Here is a 20,751-nt window from a genome sequence, read left to right as displayed (position 1 = left end):
TTGAATATTTTCCATGAGACAGGGCCCTCGAGTCCCCACAGCTCTCCCCACATGGCGCTTTGTAATGTCCAGCCCAATTCCTGTAAGCTCCAGAGCCCATGACCTCCGAAATGTGCCAGCATCACAGAATACACACAGCCCTGTGGGGAGCCACAGAGCTGGGGAAGCGGGGGGAGGGGTGGGACAGTCAAAGGCACAGGGATGAGAAGTGGAAATGCATGTCTTATCCTGGTGTCACCCAGAGACTCGGGGCTCTGGCAGGTATGACGGAGCTCTGAACTGTCTTGCAGATTTTTCTGTAATATTGGAAAAGGCCTTACTCGTACTTGGACTTGTCCAGTTTTGCCTGTCATTAGATTTGTGAAATGGTCTTGAAGCAATAGCTTAACTACTTTTTTAAGCCCATTTTTCTCTCGTGTGAGAGTCTAGACCTGCAGGCGGGTAGCTGCAGACAAAGTTTTTCTGGGACATGGCCATGTGTCCTTGTCTCCATCTTGTCTGTGGCTGTGGCTGTAGGATCCGCAGGTTAAAATCATCCTAATTTGGCCCCATGCAGAATGCGTGTCTGGCACAAGCTTGAATTAGGGACTGGCCAGGAGTGTGTTGTGTGGAGACCCCGGCCTCCTTCCCTCATCTGGGAGCAGCTGTCCTCCACGCACAGAGCTATGGCCAGTTTAGAGCCTGCTTCAACTAGGCTCTGGCAGTGAGCCTGGCCAAATCAGCCCTTTCACATCCTTACATGGCAAAATGTTGTGATGGTTAATTTTATGTGTCAGCTTGCCTGGACCAAGAGGTGCCCAGATAGCTGGCACATGTGACTCTGGGGTGTGTCTGAGGGCATGCGGATGAAATGAGCATCTGAATTGGACTGAGTATAGTCTCACACTCCAGAATAGGAATGAGTGCCTTCCAACTCTCTGAGGGCTGGAATGGGTCATGAAGGTGGAGAAAGGGAGATTGCTCTCCCCTCTTCAGCTGGGACATCATCTTCTCTTGCCCTTGAACATTTGAGTTCCTGGTTCTTGGTCTTTTGGGTTTGCACTGGAAAGACACCACTGACTCTCCAGGGTCTCCAGCCTGCCGACAGCAGATCATGGGACTTCTCCATCACTGTGTGAGTCAATATCCAGTAAAAATCTCCTTCTAAATGCCTATGTTCATCCTATTGGTTCAGTTTCTCTGCAGATTCCTGAAAAACACAATTGCTGTCACATGTCATGAGCACTTTGAGTTCCAAAAAAGACCCAAACAATGTCCAGGACAGCACCTTGTGAGCTGACCAAGGGAAAAGCCAAACAATTCCTTGGGATGCTGAACTTGCTTACCATCACTAAATGCACAAAATATCTGAGCAGTTAGCCCTCCTCACAGCACCAGTCAGCTATGTGTGGTGCTGTGGTGCTCCCAGCTCACTCCTGGGGACTCAGAAGCTTTGTCAGTCATGCATTGGAAGGTGCCACAGTGACATCAGGGACCTATGGCCAGTTTAGAGTCTTATTCCCAATGTTCTGCTGAGAAGGTGTCAATAAATCTATCCCCAAATGCTAAGTGTCCAAGGTTATTTTGAGAAATGTCTGTGCATCGAGAGAGAAGTTGGTGCATGTGTGTGTGCATGTATATATAGTGTGTGCAAGTATGTGTATTATGTGTATTCATGTATGCACATGGGTACATGTGCACACGTGTGCATTATGTGCATATGCAGATGTGTGCATGTATGTGTATTATGTGCACATGCAGGCACATTCATGTGTATGTATGCATGTGTGTATGTTGTGCATGCACATGCATGTGTATTTGTGTGCATATATGCACATGTGCACATGGGTATTATGTGGGTCCATGTATGCACATGTGCATGTGCACATGCACATGTATGTGTATTCTCTGTGTGTGCACGTACGTGTGTGTGCATGTACATGTGACCCTTTCTGTTTTTTTCTGAAGCCTGTTATCCCCTTAGGGGCAGAGTTGGACTCTTAATAAGCTCAAACTTGCTGACTGCTAAATTCGTGTTAGTTTTAATGAACAAGATATTGTTTTACATATTTTGGCCCTTTTAGCAGATTATCCTTCCAGACACTATGGGTAAGAGGTGACCTCTTGGGACAGGGCTCAACTACCTTCCTCATGTGTGAACCATGTCAAGCCCATGACTCAGCGACTTTGACAAGCCACCTTAACCCTCACCATTTTTCTTTCTGATGTTTATGGACAGATAAACTTCTCTTCTTATTACCCTTCCTAAAACCATAACACCCATTTATTTCTACTGGAATTCTACAGGGAAAGTGGCACTTGAGGAATTTGTGAATACCTGTCTTGTCTTGCTCCAATTCTCCCTTGCTCTAAAAATGATGACATTAAAAGGGCCTTTAAACAGAATGGTGGTTAAGAACATAGGGTCTGGAGCTAGACAAGGGGGTTCAAATCTCAGTTACCTCAGTCTGGCCTGGGGCTCCTTAAGGAACTGGGACGCCATGCCTCCTTCACAGAGTTGCTATGTAGGGTAAATGAAATAATCCACACAAAATGTTTGGCACAATTCCTGATAAGGTAGGAATGAAATAAATGCATGCCTTCATCTATGTCAGTTCTGAAGAACAGTTAAGTACGTGGTTAAATTATGGATGAATATGGTTGTTTAATTTGAAAAAAATCAAAGACCAAATCCATTAGCATGTTTTGGCTGATGGTCATGCCTAAGAAATCCACTTATTAGTAAAAAAGAATCCAGGGTTTTGGTGTTTCCATAGCAACAGAACAACAAACACTGACCCAGAAGTAGGAGAAAAGTCTAAAATAAAATTGTCCTTTTAAGGCATCTTTGATTGCCTTCTCCAGGCATGGGCAGAGCAAACCCCTGCAGCCTGCCCCAGGCACCTGGCCCCTCTTCCACCCACGCGGTGCCTGCCTTCTGTGGCACTGTCACCTTCTGCACACTGAAGACTTGTACACCGGGAGATTCTGGTTTATGGTTCACCTTTTGCTGTTCTTCCTGCCTAGAGCAGGGTCTGGCCCATGGGAGGTGCTTGGTAAATAAACCAATGAACAGAGGTCAGTGGCCTTGGCCATGGCCTTGACAGGCACCAGCTGGTGTGCACAGATCCTGTAACACAGTGTCATAAGATGTCAGAATTAGGAGGTCTATGAGAAAATCAGAAATGAAGGAAAGTTCTGTGTTTCCAGGGTGAACCCAGAGGGGAAGGTTTGTAATTAATCACCTCTTGGCCCTTTGGAAATGTCTTAGTTATTTAGCGTAAGAACTAATTGTAAGGAATCCAGATGTTCTCCTAAATTAAAATAACATAACCTACTTTTGGGTTAAAAAGCAGCTATTTGTTCTCAGAGGAAAGGTTGAATTCTAGGTAGTTTCTGTGTAGGATTTCTAAAGGAACTACTTTGTAAACACTGGTATTTACCACTTTTTTTTTTTTTGTAAACTTGTGTAGTTTCTGGAATGTAGTAAAAGAGCTTAAGAGAAGCCTGCATCTCACACGGGTGGCTGCTAATACAACTAAAAAGGACTGTGTGCTTGGCATGTACTCTGCATGTATTTTGTATGTGCTTGGCATGTACTTGGTGTGTGCATGGCATGTACTCAGCATGTTGCTGCTGCTCTCCTAGGTGCTTCTGCATCTTGTTTCCTGGGGCTTAGAGCTGCTCCTCTCATAACCATTTTATGTATGAGGACATCAAAGCTCGGGTAATGTGGGGGACTTGCCCAAGCTGCACAGGCAGAGGAACTGTGGCTGCTCCTCTAGCTCCTGGGTTGCCCTGTGACACCTGAAGGAGTCCTGCTGGGAGCTCCTGGGGAGCCCATCTGAGACACAGCCTAGTTCACTGAAGGGCTTAACTTTAGTCAGGCTGTTATGGTTTGGATTGTGTCCCTCCTCAAATCTCATGTTGAACTGTAATCCTCAATGTTGGAGGTGAGGCCTGATGAGAGATGATTGGATCACGGGGTGGATTTCCCCCTTGCTGTTCTTGTGTTAGTGAGTGTATTAGTCCATTTTCACACTGCTATAAAGAACTTCCCTGAGACTGGATAATTTGTAAAGGAAAAGAGGTTTAATTGACTCACAGTTCCACATGGCTGGGGAGGCCTCGGGAAACTTATAATCATGGTGGAAGGGGAAGCAGGCACATCTTACATGGTGGCAGGCAAGAGAGAGAGTGTGTGAAGGAGGAGCTGTCAAACACTTAAAAAACAATTAGCTCTCTCTCATTTTTTTTTTTTTTTGAGACGGAGTTTCGCTCTTGTTACCCAGGCTGGAGTGCAATGGCGTGATCTCGGCTCACCGCAACCTCCACCTCCCAGGTTCAGGCAATTCTCCTGCCTCAGCCTCCTGAGTAGCTGGGATCACAGGCACATGCCACCATGCCCAGCTAATTTTTTGTATTTTTAGTAGAGACGGGGTTTCACCATGTTGACCAGGATGGTCTCGATCTCTTGACCTCATGATCCACCCGCCTCAGCCTCCCAAAGTGCTGGGATTACAGGCTTGAGCCACCGCGCCCGGCCAACAATTAGCTCTCATGAGAACTCCCTCACTGCCATGAGAACAGCATGGGGAAACCTCCCCCATGATCTAATCACCTCCTACCAGATTGTCCCTCCCTCAACATGTGGGATTACAATTCAAGATGAGATTTGGGTGGGGACACAGAGCCAAACCATATCAGTGAGTGAATTCTCAGGAGATCTGGTTGTTTCAAAGTGTATGGCACCTCCTTTTCTCTATTCTTCCTGCTCTGGCCATGGAAGACATGCCTCCTTCCTCTTCACCTTCTGCTGTGATCAAGAGTTTTTTGAGGCCTCCCCAGCCATGCTTCCCATACAGCCTGTGGAACTGTGAGCCAATTGAACCTCTTTTCTTTATAAATTACTCAATCTCAAGTATTTCTTTATAGCAATGTGAGAACAGACTAATACACAGGCTGATGGCTTAAGCTGAGGAAGTGAATGAGGGCAACAGTGTGATACTTCCTCGGGAGTGGCAGCGGTGCCTGAGGGGATTGGTGTGGATAACTGGTCTTGGGACTTCTGAACATATAAAACTCCTAAGTTGTGAATAAAAATCATCATAGCATCTGAGTTGTTGGTGCCTTTCATTCCTCTGGGATCTTTCATACAGGACTTATAAGATTGCTATGTGAGAAAAACCAGTAATGCTGCGAGAATGCTTGTGGGTTTCATTTTTTCCTCCCTCCCTATCTTATTTTCTGCTTTTGTTTCCTCCAGATACTCTGTCAGCATTTATTATTGAAAATAGAGTATTCTCAAAGGTGGAGATGGTCAGCTGTGGACACTGGTGTGGGGTGACACACCCCATGTATTTTGGATGTAATGTAAGAGTCTGAGCTTCAGACAGTCTAATAAGATCTCCTGTGGACTGATGATATTATTTTCAAAACTGACGTATCATTATATCCGTTTGCCATTTTAAGATAAAAAGGTCATTGTCAGTGGATTTTTTTACTAATATTATCTGGAATGAACACTGTGACCCGGCAGGGTAGGGCAGCGACGTTGTGTCTCTGGCTGCCTTGGGCTCACCTGTGCTGTGGGGGTGTGAAGGAGGTGGAGTTCCCATGAGCACCAGGGCTCACCCCACACCTTTCCTTCCTGTGGATGCCTTTTCCTTCTGGAGGATGTGCTCTACTGGTTTGTATACTGCTTTGCATGTGTAAGTGACCTTACCAAATTGCATATGGGGACGGGGTCAGGTGGAAACTGTATGTCTACAATTATTTTTATGTTGCTTTCATTTTCGGGAGATATTTTCTTTAGATATTAAGTTCTAGATTGACATTTTTTCTTTCAACCATGTAGAGGTCTCTTCCGTGGTCTTCAGTGTTCGTTGTTTCTGATAAGAGTTTTGTATTTTTCTCCCCACACAAAATGCATCTTTTTTTCTGGCTAATTGTAAGCTTTTTGTTTGTTTGTTTGATTTTCGGTGGTTTGACTATGATGTAATTAGATGTTTTATTTTTTACTGATTTTTCCTTGCTTGGGATTTTCTGAGCTTCTTAAATCTGTTGTAAAGCAAAGAGCGTCCAAGACAGGTCTCAATCCAATTAGAAGTTTATTTTGCAAAGATTAAAGGTCATGACCTATGACATAGCCTCAGGAGGTCCTGAGAACATGTGCCCAAGGTATTCAGGGCACAGATTGATTTTATACATTTTAGGGAGATATGAGGCATCAATAAATACATGTGAGGCATATGTTGGTTTTGACCAGAAAGGCAGGACTACTCCAAGGGAAGGGACTTCCAGGTCAGAGATGGATTCAAAGGTTTTCTAATTGACAATTGGTCAAAAGAGTTATCATCTAAAGACCTGCATTCAATAGAAAGGAGTGTTTGGGTTAAGATAAAGGGTTGTGAAGACTGAAGTTCTTATTATGTAGATGTAGTCTTATAGGTGGCCACCTGAGAGGCAACAGATGGCAAATTCCTCCTATTCAGACCTTAAAAGGTGCTAGACTCTCAGCTAATCATTTCAGGATTGGAAAAAGATCTCAAAAGGGAAAGAGATTCTCTACAGAATGTAAAATTTCCCCACCAGAGACAGCTTTGCAGGGCCATTTCAAAATATGTCAATGGGGCCAGACATGGTGGCTCATGCCTGTAATCCCAGCATTTTGGGAGGCTGAGGCAGGTAGATGACCTGAGGCTAGGAATTGGAGACCAGCCTTGCCAACATGTTGAAATCTTCTCTCTCCAAAAATACAACAATTAGCTGAGTGTGGTGGCATGTACCTGTAATCCCAGCTACTTGGGAGGCTGAGAGGCTTGAGAATCATTTGAACCCAGGAGGTAGAGGTTACAGTGAGCTGAGATTATACCAGTGCATTCCAGCCTTTGAGACAGAGTGAGATTCTGTCTCAAAAACAAACACAAACAAACAAGCAACAACACCAACAACGTATGTCAAATAAATATATTTTGGTGTAAAATACTTTGATTTCCTTCAGGATCTGCCATCTGTCACGTGATGCTGTACTTGAATTGATTGCGAATTTGGTATCTAATTGCTACAAAGTGTCTGTTCTGTCAGTCTTAGGATCTCTGTTTTAGCGCAAATGCTGGTCAGTTGCTACTGACTTCCGAAGGTTTAGAGAGTGTGTAAGAGAGGGGTGCCAGCTGAGAACACTGTTCTGGCTGCAGTACCTGCTATGGCTGAGGTTACAGTTGGATGACTGAGGGATGCAGGCAGATGAACACTAGCCACAGACAGGGGAGAAACAAACCCACTGGGCTGGGCAAACTGTCCAAGGAGCACAACCTTTCTTGCTCTGATCAGAAGTAACACCTCCTTGCTTGAGCCCAGGAGTTCAGGACCAGCCTAGGCAACATGGTAAGACCCCATCTACAAAAAATCTAAAGTGAGCCAGGTATAGTGGTGCATGCCTGTTGTTCCAGCTACTCAGGGGCTGGGTTGGGAGGATTACCTGAGCCCAGGAGGTCGAGGCTGTAGTGAGCCATAATTGCACCACTGCACTCCAACCTGGTTGCAGTGCTCCTGACAGAGCAAAACCCTGTCAAAAACAAAACAAAAAACAACAAACAAAACCCCATAAAAAAGAAGTAACTGGAGTAACAGCCCCCCTGGACTTTAAGGATGTGAATTCCTTCCTGTTCATCCCTTCTGACTGGCTTAATAACTGGATCTAAGAAGGAAGTGACATTGCTTTTTTGATTGTTTGTTTTTTGAGACTGGTTCTATCACCCAGAGTGGAGTGCAGTGGTATGATCTCAGTTCACGCTACCCCTGCCTCTTGGGCTCAAGCAATTCTTGTACCTCAGCCTCCCAAGTAGCTGGGATTACAGGTGCGCATCATCACTCCAGGCTAATTTTTGTACTTTTAGTAGAGACAGAGTTTCACTATGTTGCCCAGGCAGGTCTTGAACTCTTGGCTTCAAGTAATCTGTCCACCTTGGCCTCCCAAAGTGTTGGGATTACAGGCATGAGCCACTGTGCCCATCCAATATTGCTATTTTAAAAACTGGCAGACCAGAGGCCTGGGCTAAGGCACTCAGAAAAGCCCCTCCCCTGCCCACCTGGTCACCACCATTCATAGTGATTATTCATCTGCAATGAGAGGTGGGCAGCAGAGGAAGCTGAAATGAAAATACTCAATGCATAACTTTTTTGAGGTTTTTACAAAAGCAAACGCTGTGACCAGTTCATTCAATAAATTTTTTATTTCAGATACTATATTTTTTATTTCTAGAATATTCTTTTCAGAAAAATTTCTAAATGTCTTCTAAAATTTCTTAGCATTGTATCCTTTTCTGTAGAATCTTCAGTATATTTATGTTATTTCAAAGCTCTTTTCTATGAATTAGAACATCTTGGTGATTGGTGGGTCTCATTCTATTGACTGATTTTTCTCATATGTATAAATCACATTTTTCTGTTTGTTCAAGAACTTAGAAATTAAATACTGTATATAGCGCTTAAGACATCATAGAAACTAGATTTAACTTCTTTTAACTTCATGGCTTGTTTTTTAGGTTTTAATATGTTTCTGGCATCAAAAATATTGTATAAGAATGTCAAGTTTCTACTAAAGACAGCTTTTAAAATTTTAAGTATCATCAGCCTAACTTAAACAGTAATGAATTTATACTGAGGATCTGGGAAGTCTGCAGCATCCATGGAAGAGCTGCAGAGCAAGAGTGGGGCAAACAGGCTGGAGCCAAAGCGGGTGGGAGGCAGGAAAACTTGACCAGTGCATTGCAATTCACTTCATGTTTACAGATGTCTTTTCCTACCTCTGGACACTGACCACTGCCAATGCCCCTGGATTCTAGATACCAGTGGTGTAAGTGGAAACTTACCACTCACCTTCACTTTTGAACAATTTCCTGCCTGTCCCCACAGAAGCATTCAATTGAGAGCCCAAGTCACATGACAACCCGCTGGGTGCCAGAGGACAGGGAGCTGGATGGCCTGATTTCCACCTAACTAGCTCTGCAACATGGGGAGGAATGCACAATCCCCTTGCCTGGGAAGGTAATCTGCCATGTCCTGAGTCTTTGCATGTTTTTGGTGTGTGTGTCAAGGATTCAAGGCTCTGATCTTTTCTTGGGCCATTTTTTTGGGGGGGTAGCATTTGCAGGGAACAACCCTGAAGAAAGAAATAATGTCTCCCTCTGGACAAAGAAGAGGAACACTTACTGCCCCCTGTAAAGGCAGTAGATTCCCCAGGCCCACTGCCTCTCATCTGCAATGCTGACCTGTGTGTGTGAAGCATCCCTGGGAGCACCCCATACCATGCCTGTGGACTGGGGATCCCAGGGAACTTGTCAACACAGTGCTCATATTGCTGGCTGTGTCATGAGTTGTAATGAAGTCCTTTGTCTCTGATCCAGGAGTCTTGTGTCTTCTGCAAGTCTCTGTGGAATAGTGACAAGTGGACTGTGAGCTTGTAAGCAGGCAGAACTGAAGGCCCTGACATCTCTTTGTCCAGTCATCCCAGGTGTGAACAGCATCTCTAAACACATGCCCAGCTCATCTATTTTTCAGTACTGAAGATTCAGCTGTTCTCCAGGAAATTTTTCTAAACTATAATATATGAAATGTTAAGAGATGCCTTAGGAATTTTTTTTTTAAGTTTGTGGGTGGAAAGATGACAGCAACAATCCCCTCCCCTCTGTCAGCTTTCCCCTTTGCGATGCAACTCTGCCACCCTTCCCATCGAATTTATTTCTTCACTCTGAGTCTGATGTCCTTAGCTAATGTGATGTTAGCAAATTTAACCCAAGCAAAGCAGAGGCTGGAAAAATGTCAGCACACGAGGCTGTCTCCCTTTTGCTGTGTATGGGACCCTGAGACCATGATGTGAGCACATATTATCTCCTCTGCTGCAGAGGTGTGGAGAGCTGTGGCTCCACTGCCAACACCTGCAAATCTTATTCACCAGACCATCCCTGACCAGCCTTCCCCAGCCTACCTGGGTACTTATGCAGCTGTGAGAATGTCCCAGCTAGAAAGCATATGAATCATGTGACTGACTCTAACCCAAACTGCTGACCCATAGATTTATGAGCAAATAAAGTGGCTATGTTATGCCCCTTCCTTTTGGTATCATGTGTTTTGCAGCAATGGATAACATACACAAGGTAAATTAACAAATTTCAATAGATTCCAAGATGCTCATTTGAACATCTTAATGCTTTTGAATACATTGTGATGTGTCTTACAATTTCATGGCATGCCATATTTTATTAGCAGTAATTATTTGTTCTTTCTAACTTAGTACATGTCTTTCAATCAATAGTTTCTTTTTTTTTTAATTATTATTATACTTTAAGTTCTGGGATACATGTGCAGAATGTGCAGATTTGTTACATAGGTATACACCTGCCATGGTGATTTTGCTTTACCCATCAACGTGTCATCTACATTAGGCATTTCTCCTAATGCTATCCTTCCCCTAGCTCCCCACCCGCTGACAGGCCCCAGTTTGTGATGTTCCCCTCCCTGTGTCTATGTGATCTCATTGTTCAGCTCACACTGAGCGAGAACATGAAGTATTTGGTTTGCTGTTCCTGTGTTAGTTTGCTGAGAATGATGGTTTCCAACTTCGTGTCCCTGCAAAGGACATAAACTCATCATTTTTTATGGCGCATACTATTCCATGGTGTATAGATGCCATATTTTCTTTATCCAGTCTATCATTGATAGGCATTTGGATTGGTTCCAAATCTTTGCTATTGTGAATAGTGCTACAATCAACATGTGTGCATATGTCTTTATAGTAGAATGATTTCTAATCCTTTGCGTATATACCCAGTAATGGGATTGCTGGTTCAAATTGTATTTCAACAGTATAAAAGCATTCCTATTTCTCCACATCCTCTCCAGCATCTGTTATTTCCTGACTTTTTAATGATTGCCATTCTAACTGACATGAGATGGTATCTCATTGAGGTTTTGATTTTCATTTCTCTAATGACCAGTGATGATGAGCTTTTTTTCATATTTGTTGGCTGCATAAATGTCTTCTTTTGAGAAGTGTCTATTCATATCCTTTTTCCACTTTTTGATGGGTTTGTTTTTTTCTTGTAAATTTGTTTAAGTTCCCTGTAGATTCTGGATATTAGCCCTTTGTCAGACGGATAGATTGCAAAAATGTTCTCTCATCCTGTAGGTTGCCTGTTCACTCTTATGATAGTTTCTTTTGCTGTGCAGAAGCTCTTTAGTTTAATTAGATACCATTTGTCAGTTTTGGCTTTCGTTGCCATTGCTTTTCTGTTTTAGTCATGAAGTCTTTGTTCATGCCTATGTCCTAAATGGTATTTGCCTAGGTTTTCTTCTAGGATTTTTATGGTTTTAGGTTTTACATTTAAGTTTTTAATTCATCTTGAGTTAATTTTTGTATAAGGTTTAAGGAAGGGGTTCTAGTTTCAGTTTTGGCATATGGCTAACCAGTTTTCCCAACACCATTTATTAAATAGAGAATCCTTTCCCCATTGCTTGTTTTTGTCAGGTTTGTCAAAGATTAGATGGTGGTATATGTGTGGCATTATTTCTGGGGCCTCTGTTCTGTTCCATTGGCTTATATATCTGTTTTGGTAACAGTGCCATGCTGTGTTGGTTACTGTAGCCTTGTAGTATAGTTTGAAGTCAGGTAGCATGATGCCTCCAGCTTTGTCCTTTTTGCTTAGGATTATCTTTGCTAAACAGGCTCTTTTTTGGTTCTATATGAAATTTAAAGTAATCTTTCTAATTTTGTGAAGAAAGTCAATGGTGGCTTGATGAGGACAGCATTGAATCTATAAATTATTTTAGGCAGTACAGCCATTTTTATCCATGAGCATGGATTTTTTTCCCCATGTATTTGTGTCCTCTCTTATTTTTTTGAGCAGCGGTTTGTAGTTCTTCTTGAAGAGGTCCTTCACATCCCTTGTTAGTTGTATTCCCAGGTATTTTATTCTCTTTGTAGCAATTGTGAATGGGAGTTCACTCATGATTTGGCTCTGTATTATTGGTGTATAAGAATGTTTGTGATTTTTGCACATTGTTTTTTTTATCCTGAGACTTTGCTAAAGTTGCTTATCAGCTTAAGAGGATTTTCAGTTAAGATGATGGGGTTTTCTAAATATACAATCATGTCATCTGCAAACAGAGACAATTTGACTTTCTCTCTTCCTATTTGAATAGGCTTTATTCCTCTTTTGCCTGATTGCCTTGGCTAGAACCTCCAATACTATGTTAAATAGGAATGGTGAGAGAGGGCACTCTTGTCTAGTGCTAGTTTTCAAAAGGAATGCTTCCAGTTGTTGCCCATTGAGCATGACATTGGCTGTGAGTTTGTCATAAATGACTCTTATTTTGAGATATGGTCCATCAATATCTAGTTTACTGAGAGTTTTTATCATGAAGGGGTATTAAATTTAGTTGAGGGGCTTTTCTGCATCTATTGAGATAATCATGTGGTTTTCATCATTGGTTTTGTTTATGTGATGGATTGTGTTTATTGATTTGCATATGTTGAACCAGCCTTGCATCTGAGGGATGAAGCCAACTTGATCATGGTGGATAAGCTTTTTGATGTGCTGCTGGACTTGGTTTGCCAGTATTTTATTGAGGATTATTGCCTTGATGTTTATCAGGGATATTGGCCTGAAATTTTTTTAGGTGTCTCTGCTAGGTTTTGGTATCAGGATGGTGCATGCCTTGTAAAATGAGTTAGGGAAGGGTCCCTCTTTTTCTATTGATTGGAATAGTTACAGAAGGAATGATACCAGCTCCTCTTTGTACCTCTGGTAGAGTTTGCTGTCAATCTGTCTGGTCGTGGACATTTTTTTTTTTTGATTGGTAGGCTACTAATTACTGCCTCAATATCAGAACTTGTTATTGGTCTATTCAGGGATTTGATCTCAAACAACTTACTTATTTAGTTATTTACTCAGTAGTCATTCAGGAGTAGGTTGTTCAGTTTCCATGTAGTTGTATGGTTTTAAGTGAGTTTCTTAATCCTGAGTTCTAATTTGACTGCACTGTGGTCTAAGAGACTATTATGAGTTCCATTATTTTGCATTGGCTGAGGAGTGTTTTACTTCCAATTATGTGGTCAATTTTAGAATACAATGTATGTTCTGTTGATTTGGGGTGGAGGATTCTGTAGCTGTCTATTAGGTCTGCTTGGTCCAGAGCTGAGCTCGAGTCCTAAATATCCTTGTTAATTTTCTGTCCGATTTATCTGTCTAATATTGACAGTGGGGTATTAAAATCTCCCACTATTATTGTGTGAAAGTCTAAGTCTCTTAGACTTAGGATAATTAAGTCTCTTCTTGTTGCATTGATCCCTTTACCATTATTAATGCCCTACTTTGTCTTTTTTGATCTTTGTTGGTTTAAAGTCTCTTTTACCAGAGACTAGGATTGCAACTTCTACTTTTTTTTTTTTTTTTTTTTGCTTTCCATTTGCTTGGTAAATATTTCTCCATCCCTTTAATTTGAGCCTATGTGTGTCTTTGCCCATGAAATGGGTTTCCTAAATACACCACACTGATAGGTCTTGATTCTTTATCCAATTTGCCAGTCTGTGTCTTTTAATTGGGGCATTTAGCCCATTTGTATTTAAGGTTAATATTGTTATATGTGAGTTTGATCCTGGCATTATGATGATAGCTGGTTATTTTGACCATTAGTTGATGTAGTTTCTTCATAGTGTCCATGGTCTTTACAATTTGGTATGCTTTTGCAGTGGCTGGTACTGGTTTTTCCTTTCCATATTTAGTGCTTCCTTCAGGAGCTCTTGTAAGGCAGGCCTGGTGGTGACAAAATCTCTCAGCATTTGCTGTGTGTAAAGGATTTTATTTCTCCTTCACTTATGAAGCTTAGTTTGGCTGGATATGAAATTCTGGGTTGAAAATATTTTTCTTGAAGAATGTTGAATACTGTTCCCCACTCTCTTCTGGCTTGCAGGGCTTCTGAAGAGAGATCTGCTGTTAGTCTGACAGGCTTCCCTTTGTGGGTAACCTGACCTTTCTCTCTGGCTGCCCTTAGCATTTTTTCCTTCATTTCAATCTTGGTGAATCTGATAATTATGTGTCTTGGGTTGCTCTTCTTGAGAAGTATCTTTGTGGTGTTCTCTGTATTTCCTGGACTTGAATGTTGACCTGCCTGCTAGGTTGGGGAAGTTCTCCTAGATAATATCCTGAAGAGTGTTTTCCAACTTGGTTCCATTCTCCCTGTCACTTTTAGATACACCAGTCAAACGTAGGATTGGTCTTTTCACATAGTCCCATATTTCTTGGAGGCTTTGTTCATACCTTTTCATTCTTTTTTCTCTGATTTTGTCTTAATGCTTTATTTCATTAAGTTGATCTTCAATCTCTGATATCCTTTCTTCTGCTTGATCAATTGGGCTATTATATTTGTGTATGCTTCACAAAGTTCTCGTGCTGTGTTTTTCAACTCCATCAGGTCATTTATGTTTTTCTCTATACTGTTATTCTAGTTAGCAATTCCTCTAACCTTTTTTCAAGCTTCTTAGCTTCCTTGCATTGGGTTAGAACATGCTCCTTTAGCTCAGAGGAGTTAAATGGAACTCATATCTTTTTTGTAATTTGATGTGAATTTAAAGCTGTCTAAAAAGATAAACTCTTAAAGAAAAGTGAAAACAAAAAAGGAAAAGAAAAAACAGATGGAAAGTCACACCTGGCCCCTTGGGGCATGTCCTTAGGCCCCTGCTCCTGGGGGATTGGAAGCGGGTATCTGGCTTCTCCATGCCCCATGGCCACCATGGCTTTCAAAGTTAGGAACACAGGCAGGATGGAGGTGAAGACTTAATTCTTAATTCTCACAGAAAGGTGAGACTTAATTACAAACAGAAAGGCGAGCCCTGCCTTTGTTTCATTTTTTTGAGTTGACATTCAGTGCTGCTTTTTGGGTCCCCAGGGCTGAACCTGCTGCACCATGAACCACACGTCCACACCTTCACTGTCTCCCACTCATGACACCAGCTCACCTGAGACCATCACTGAAGGCTCCTTAACATAAAATGAGTCATTTTAACTATTTTTAAGTACACAGGTCTGTGGAATTAAGTACATTCACCATGATGTGTGACCATCACCATCATCCACCCTAAAACTTCTTCATTTTCCCAAACTGGAATTCTGCCCTCTTAAGCAAGTACTCCCCATCCCCCATCCCCTTCTACCTTCAGGCTCTGTGATAACTGTTGGTCTCTGAGCAGAATCACAATTTGGGCCTTTTGTGTCTGGCTTATTTCACCTAGCATAATGTCCTCGGGGTTTGTCTGCACAGTAGCATGTGTCAGAATTTCCTTCCTTTTTTTATTTTTTATTTTTTGAGACAGAATTTTGCTCTGTTGCCAGGCGCCAGGCTAGAGTGCAATGGCGCGATGTCGGCTCACTGCAATCTCTGCCTCCCGGGTTCAAGCAATTCTCCAGCCTCAGCCTCCTGAGTAGCTGGGACTACAGGTGCGTGCCACCATGCCCAGCTAATTTTTGTATTTTTCAGTAGAGAGGGGATTTCACCATGTTGACCAAGGTGGTTTTGATGTCTTGACTTCATGATTCATCCACCTCTGCCTCCTAAAGTGCTGGGATTACAGGTGTGAGCCACCATGCCTAGCCTCCTTCCTTTTTTAAAGGCTGATTCATGTTTTACTGTATGGATAGACCACATTTTGTTTATGCATTCATCCATTAGTGGACACTTGGGTTGTGTCCATGTTTAGTGGGTGTGAATAAAGGAGCCCTAAACATGGGCACACAGGCTTCTGCACAAGCCCACACTCTCAGTTCTTTTTGATAAGCATCCAGAAGTGAAATTGCTGGATCATATGGCAATTCTAGTTTTAAGGTTTCGAGGAGCCACCAAACTGTCTTCCCCAGCTGTTGCAGTGTTTTATGTCCCCTTCAGCAATGTAAAGGGTCCCGGTGTCTGCACATCCTCCAGTTTCTTCGCATCCCTAGCACTTGCTCTCTTCTATTTTTTGATACTTGCCACCCTAATGGATGTCAGGTGATATCTCATTGTGGTTTTGATTTGAGTTTCCCTAATGACTTGTGATGTTGAGTGTCTTTCCATGAGCTTATTGGCCATTTGTATTTCTTATTTGAAGAAATTGTCTATTCAAGTCCTTTGACCATTTTTGGATCAAGCTGTTTGTTTTTTTGTTGCTGATTTGTGGGGGTTCTTTATACATTACTGAAGCCTTATTTTTGTGGTCCAGTAATTCTTTACAGCACTGGGTGCTCACTAGCCAGATGCTGTGATTATTTATAGCCTGGAACTGTGAGTACACATGTCTCCATTTGGTGGCTCAGCCAACGTTTCTAGGTCCATTAACTTGAATTCATCTTTTAAAATGACAAAAGATTTATTTTTCTCCTTATAACAGTCAAATCTCTGCCTTTCGTGTTTCCAGGGCCAAGTACTATCCTGGAATAAAATGTTAAAGCTTAGTAGAAGTCCCTAGATAAACAGAGGTTACATTTCAAAGGCCGGACCCTGGTGAGGGCAGAATAATAGTGTCATAAATGGCGACGTTGTATTGTGCAGCTGATAAATTGAATAAATATTTGCTAAAATCCAGGAAACCCCCACATCAATCAGGACAAATGATGTTCATCAATATGGCAGCTGTTTACTCAAGAATTAGGCAGCACTAACGGCAGGATGGACACTTGGCTCTCAGGACAGGGGCTGGCCAGGAAAGCTGGAGCTGCAGATGGAGCCAGGAAGCTTGCCCTGCCCTGAAACCCACAGGAAAATCAGGCTCTGAGGCACTGGTCACCCTGAACCACCACAGATGGCATTTCTTTTTCTTTTCTGTCTTTTTTTTTTTTTTTTGAGACAGTTTCACTCTGTCACCAGGCACCAGGCTGGAGTGCAGTGGCATGACCTCGGCTCACTGCAATCTCCTCCTCCCATGTTCAAGCAATTCTCCTGCCTCAGCCTCCCGAGTAGCTCAGACTACAGGTGTGCGCCACCATGCCCAGCTAACTTTTTTTGTATTTTTAGTAGAGACAGGGTTTCACCATGTTGGCCAGGATGGTCTCGATCTCTTGACCTCGTGATCCACCTTCCTTGGCCTCCCAAAGTGCTGGGATTACAGGCATGAGCCACTATGCCCAGCCACAGATGGTGTTTCTACCTTCCGAGGAATAAGAGTGGAATATGCACCTGGGGACTGCACCTTCTTCTTTTGTGCAACAAGAGTCAGTGCTGGCATTTCCCTGAGATTCTCAGTGAGATAGACCCAGGACATTGCCACCAGCATCCTCCTGTCTCCCTAAAGCTCTTATCTCCCACTCCCCTCTCCATCCAGGTGCTTACATCTGGGGACTAATCACTCAGTTTGTCTCATTTTTACTGTTAAATACCTTTCAAACCTTTGGTACTTTTACAGCTTATTATAGCCACCCTCAGAACCAGGCAGCAGAGGAGGATGAGGCTTGGGCTGTGGTGCAGAAACCCTCATCCGGCCTCATTTGCCTTGGGAAGTCTTTGAAAGGATCATTTGTATACTGGAGGATTCTATGGTGACTTTTCTTGGACACCCTGAATAGTTCAAGGTTCACTCTGTCTCTATGGCTCGGCCTTGCCTTCTTTCATCAAAATAAAATGAACAGAAGCCAAGGCTAAGGGCACTTAGAGGGCCTTGCGGACTGGTCCCTGCCAAGTCTCTTTTTAACTGGAAACCGTGATTCAGCCCAGAATCAGTCCCTGCTGATTCTGCTCAGTCCCTGCTCAGTCCCTGCTGTAAACTTTGTGGCTCTCTTTAAGTGCTGCTAGATGCCAAACCATGGAGAGAGCCTCTATCATCAGTGCAATGACACCAGGGAGGCTTATGTCAATTCTAAAAAAACCCACAGGTAAGCTTTGCCGAGGCCTGTCCTCCAGAGTCCTCCTGGTTGTAAGGGAAAGTCTGAACTTGAGCATGAAGACTCCAAAGCAGAAAAATAGCAGAGCTCAGGAAGAAGCCTACAGGGAAGGCCAAATCTTACTGTGTGTGGAGCCGAGATCAGGCTGGGGCAGGTGGCTGAAGCTCCTGTCCAGCTTGAGCTGGGCTGGGCCTGGGTCTGTGCTGCATCCCAGCCTGCAAATGGTGGCAGTCCCCACGAACCCTGCTCAGGGCAACAGGCTTTGCCTGAAGCTGCTGGTGTCGACTGCCTGACAGATACACTGTCAGGTCAGACGCACTGCACCTGACCACGCCATGCACGAATCACCCACTCCATGCATGACTCGCCCGCTCAGCAAAGGCATATTGGTGACTTCCCAGCACCAGGCACCATGAGCAAGATGTGAGGAGCACCGAGCAGGACTGCCTGCAGATGGTCTGGAAGTTCTCTTTAGGCTGACTGGTGATGGGTCACCTGGCATCTCTTAATTAACCCAATTTCCCACAAGGCAGCCAGGGGTTATCCCAGGAAACACCTGAATTCCTGCATGAAACCTCAGGTCCCAACACCTGCACACATAAGTGGCATCCAGGCTTTACCCCTAGAGCCTAGCCCTGGACCCCCTTGGGACAGTGAGACCCTGGGCCTCACCCTTCTCACCTCTGAGTGAGGCTTCTCCCCTAAGCCTGTTCCTTGATGTTTTGATATTTTTCTGTACCCACATCTCCACACACTTAGTGGTGCTTCTCACCAAGGACTTTGTAAACACAGAAAGCAATGGACAGAGGCAGACACAGCAAGGATGCTGGGAGCTGGTGGAAAAGATGGTCCAGACTGCAGGTGCACTGTGGGGATGGTGATGTCACCTCAGGGTCCGAGGCATGCTTCCTAGGGACCCCCTGGTGGTCTCCAGAATGAGGGGTGGGCAGTGTGGGAGACCCCCAGCCAAAGGGGCCATGGGAAGGGAGCAGCAGACATTGATGGTAGAGGGTCTACAAGGATGTGGGGGAGGTGGGCTGGGTGGGGAGGGGCCACGGGCAAGGCCACTGTGTCTGGCATGGCCCTGTGGTGGAAGGGAGCCCCCAGACACGTTCACATAGGACAGTGTTGTGAGCAGATGTGAATTTTCAGAGCGTTTGCTGGAGATGGAGGGGCGGGACCACCCTCAAGTCTCAGGAGAAGTCACAGGGGAGAAGGCTCTGTGACTTTGGGTTCAGGTAACGACTTTGGATTTGGCGTTGATTCTCCTTTCGAGAAATCTGGAGACTGAGTGATGCCTGTTTCCCTGTCCACTCCCTTCCCACTTTCATGATTATGCACCAGTGTTTATGGGCCTTGCCAGTCAGACCGGGCTGGCCACAGTGCAGCATGGAGCTCCAGGCCTCTGCACCTCTGGTGTTTGCATCCCGGGACCTGAGGGTCCAGGGGAGAAGTCATCTGGAGGATTGGGAGGCTCAGGGAAGAGGCTGCTTCCTGCCGTGGACTTGAACAGCAGCCCCGTGGGCAGTCACCAGACCATTAGGGAGGCAAGCATCCAGGGGAGCCAGGGTGATGCCATTTTGAAATCAATGCCATCTTAAACTAGCAAGGCACTCCTTGCCATGTACCAGCCATGGTCCTAAGATGTTTACAGCTAAAGAAGCAGCTTGATGATGCCTGCAAGGACTAACTCCAAGAATAGAAAGCCCAGACGTCCAGTATCTATGACAGTCTATGCTTTGAAGATCGTAAGAGTCATGCTTTGATGACTGACATGCTAAAAAGTCAAGGATTTTTTTTTTAACCAGTGGAATAATAAACTTTGTCATGCTATCTGCTCACCTGCACATATGCACAGCTTCGCTTCGCTTTGCAGACAAGACTCCTGTGTAAGAAAAATGGAAAACAATGTCGGTGTGTCCTCGGCTTGCTTTCTGCTCCGTAACAGAGTCATTTCTAATAAACGTGCTTCTTTCACTGTGCTCTGTGACTGACCTTGAATTCCCTCTTGTGTGAGATCCAAGAAGCCTCTCTTGGGGTAGAGACCTCCTCTTCCAGTAAGAGGACCACCTCTCGCTTCCCCCAGACCCAAAGGGTGACCCAAGGACTGGCTCCAGGGCTTGCATGGGAAAGTCTTCTGTTCGAGTGAGTCTGGGAGTAAACACTTCTGCTTGAGTGGCTTTCTCATGAGTTTCAGCAAGGAATGTCTCAGAAATATCTGGCAGATCTAAGGCTGAATATAGACCATTCATCAAAACCATTCCAAAACCGTCTACTCCAGATTTTGTGAATAAATTTAAAATGGCATTGCAGAGTCCTGACCACAGAATGTTGTTTTAGAAGTGAGTTTTAAGCTTTGGTCTGATGTGCTGATTTTTCCAGCAAGGACATGGAAGCCAGATTTGCGATGAACTCTGAGCCACATCCACCCCTCTGGGGCCAGGCCAGGCCAGCCCGAAGCTATCTCACTGGCCCTCCACCTGCCTGAAATATAGGCTGGCTTCTGATTCCAAAGTTCCACACCAGGATATTGACAGCAGCCCTGCTTACACTGGTGAAAAATTAGGATCTAAGTGTTCAACCTGAGGAAAGAGATGAACTCCAGCACGAGTGTATTAGTCTGTTTTCATGCTGCTGATAAACACATACCTGAGACTGGATAACTTAACAAAGAAAAAGATGTTTAATGGACTCACAGTTTCATGTGGCTGGAGAGGACTCACAATCATGGCAGAAGGTGAAAGGCACATCTCACATGGCAGTAGATGAGAGAAGATGAAGGAATCAAGTGAAACAGGTTTCCCTTTATAAAACCATCAGATCTTGTGGGATTTATTACTACCATGGGAACAATTTGGGGGAAACT

The 20,751-nt window shown here is 43.9% G+C and overlaps 1 protein-coding gene across 4 annotated transcripts in view; it reads left to right on the top strand.

Moving 5' to 3' along the window:
• DYNC2I1 (dynein 2 intermediate chain 1) overlaps window positions 1-19,867 on the top strand; it is a 123,572-nt gene extending 103,705 nt beyond the window's left edge. For 3 of the 4 annotated variants that reach the window (XR_012511975.1, XR_012511974.1, XR_012511971.1), the window contains one exon: window positions 8,896-19,867. The gene's annotated coding sequence lies outside the window, so the exon portion shown is untranslated. The remainder of the gene's footprint in view (window positions 1-8,895) is intronic. The other variant, XR_012511972.1, reaches the window with a different exon arrangement.
• Window positions 19,868-20,751: the final 884 nt, after the last annotated feature.

The sequence above is a fragment of the Saimiri boliviensis genome, chromosome 10 (assembly GCF_048565385.1).
Source record: "Saimiri boliviensis isolate mSaiBol1 chromosome 10, mSaiBol1.pri, whole genome shotgun sequence".
NCBI classification, from domain to species: Eukaryota; Metazoa; Chordata; class Mammalia; order Primates; family Cebidae; genus Saimiri; species Saimiri boliviensis.
Note: the sequence above shows the minus strand (reverse complement) of the source record. Positions and strands in the feature narration are given on the sequence as shown.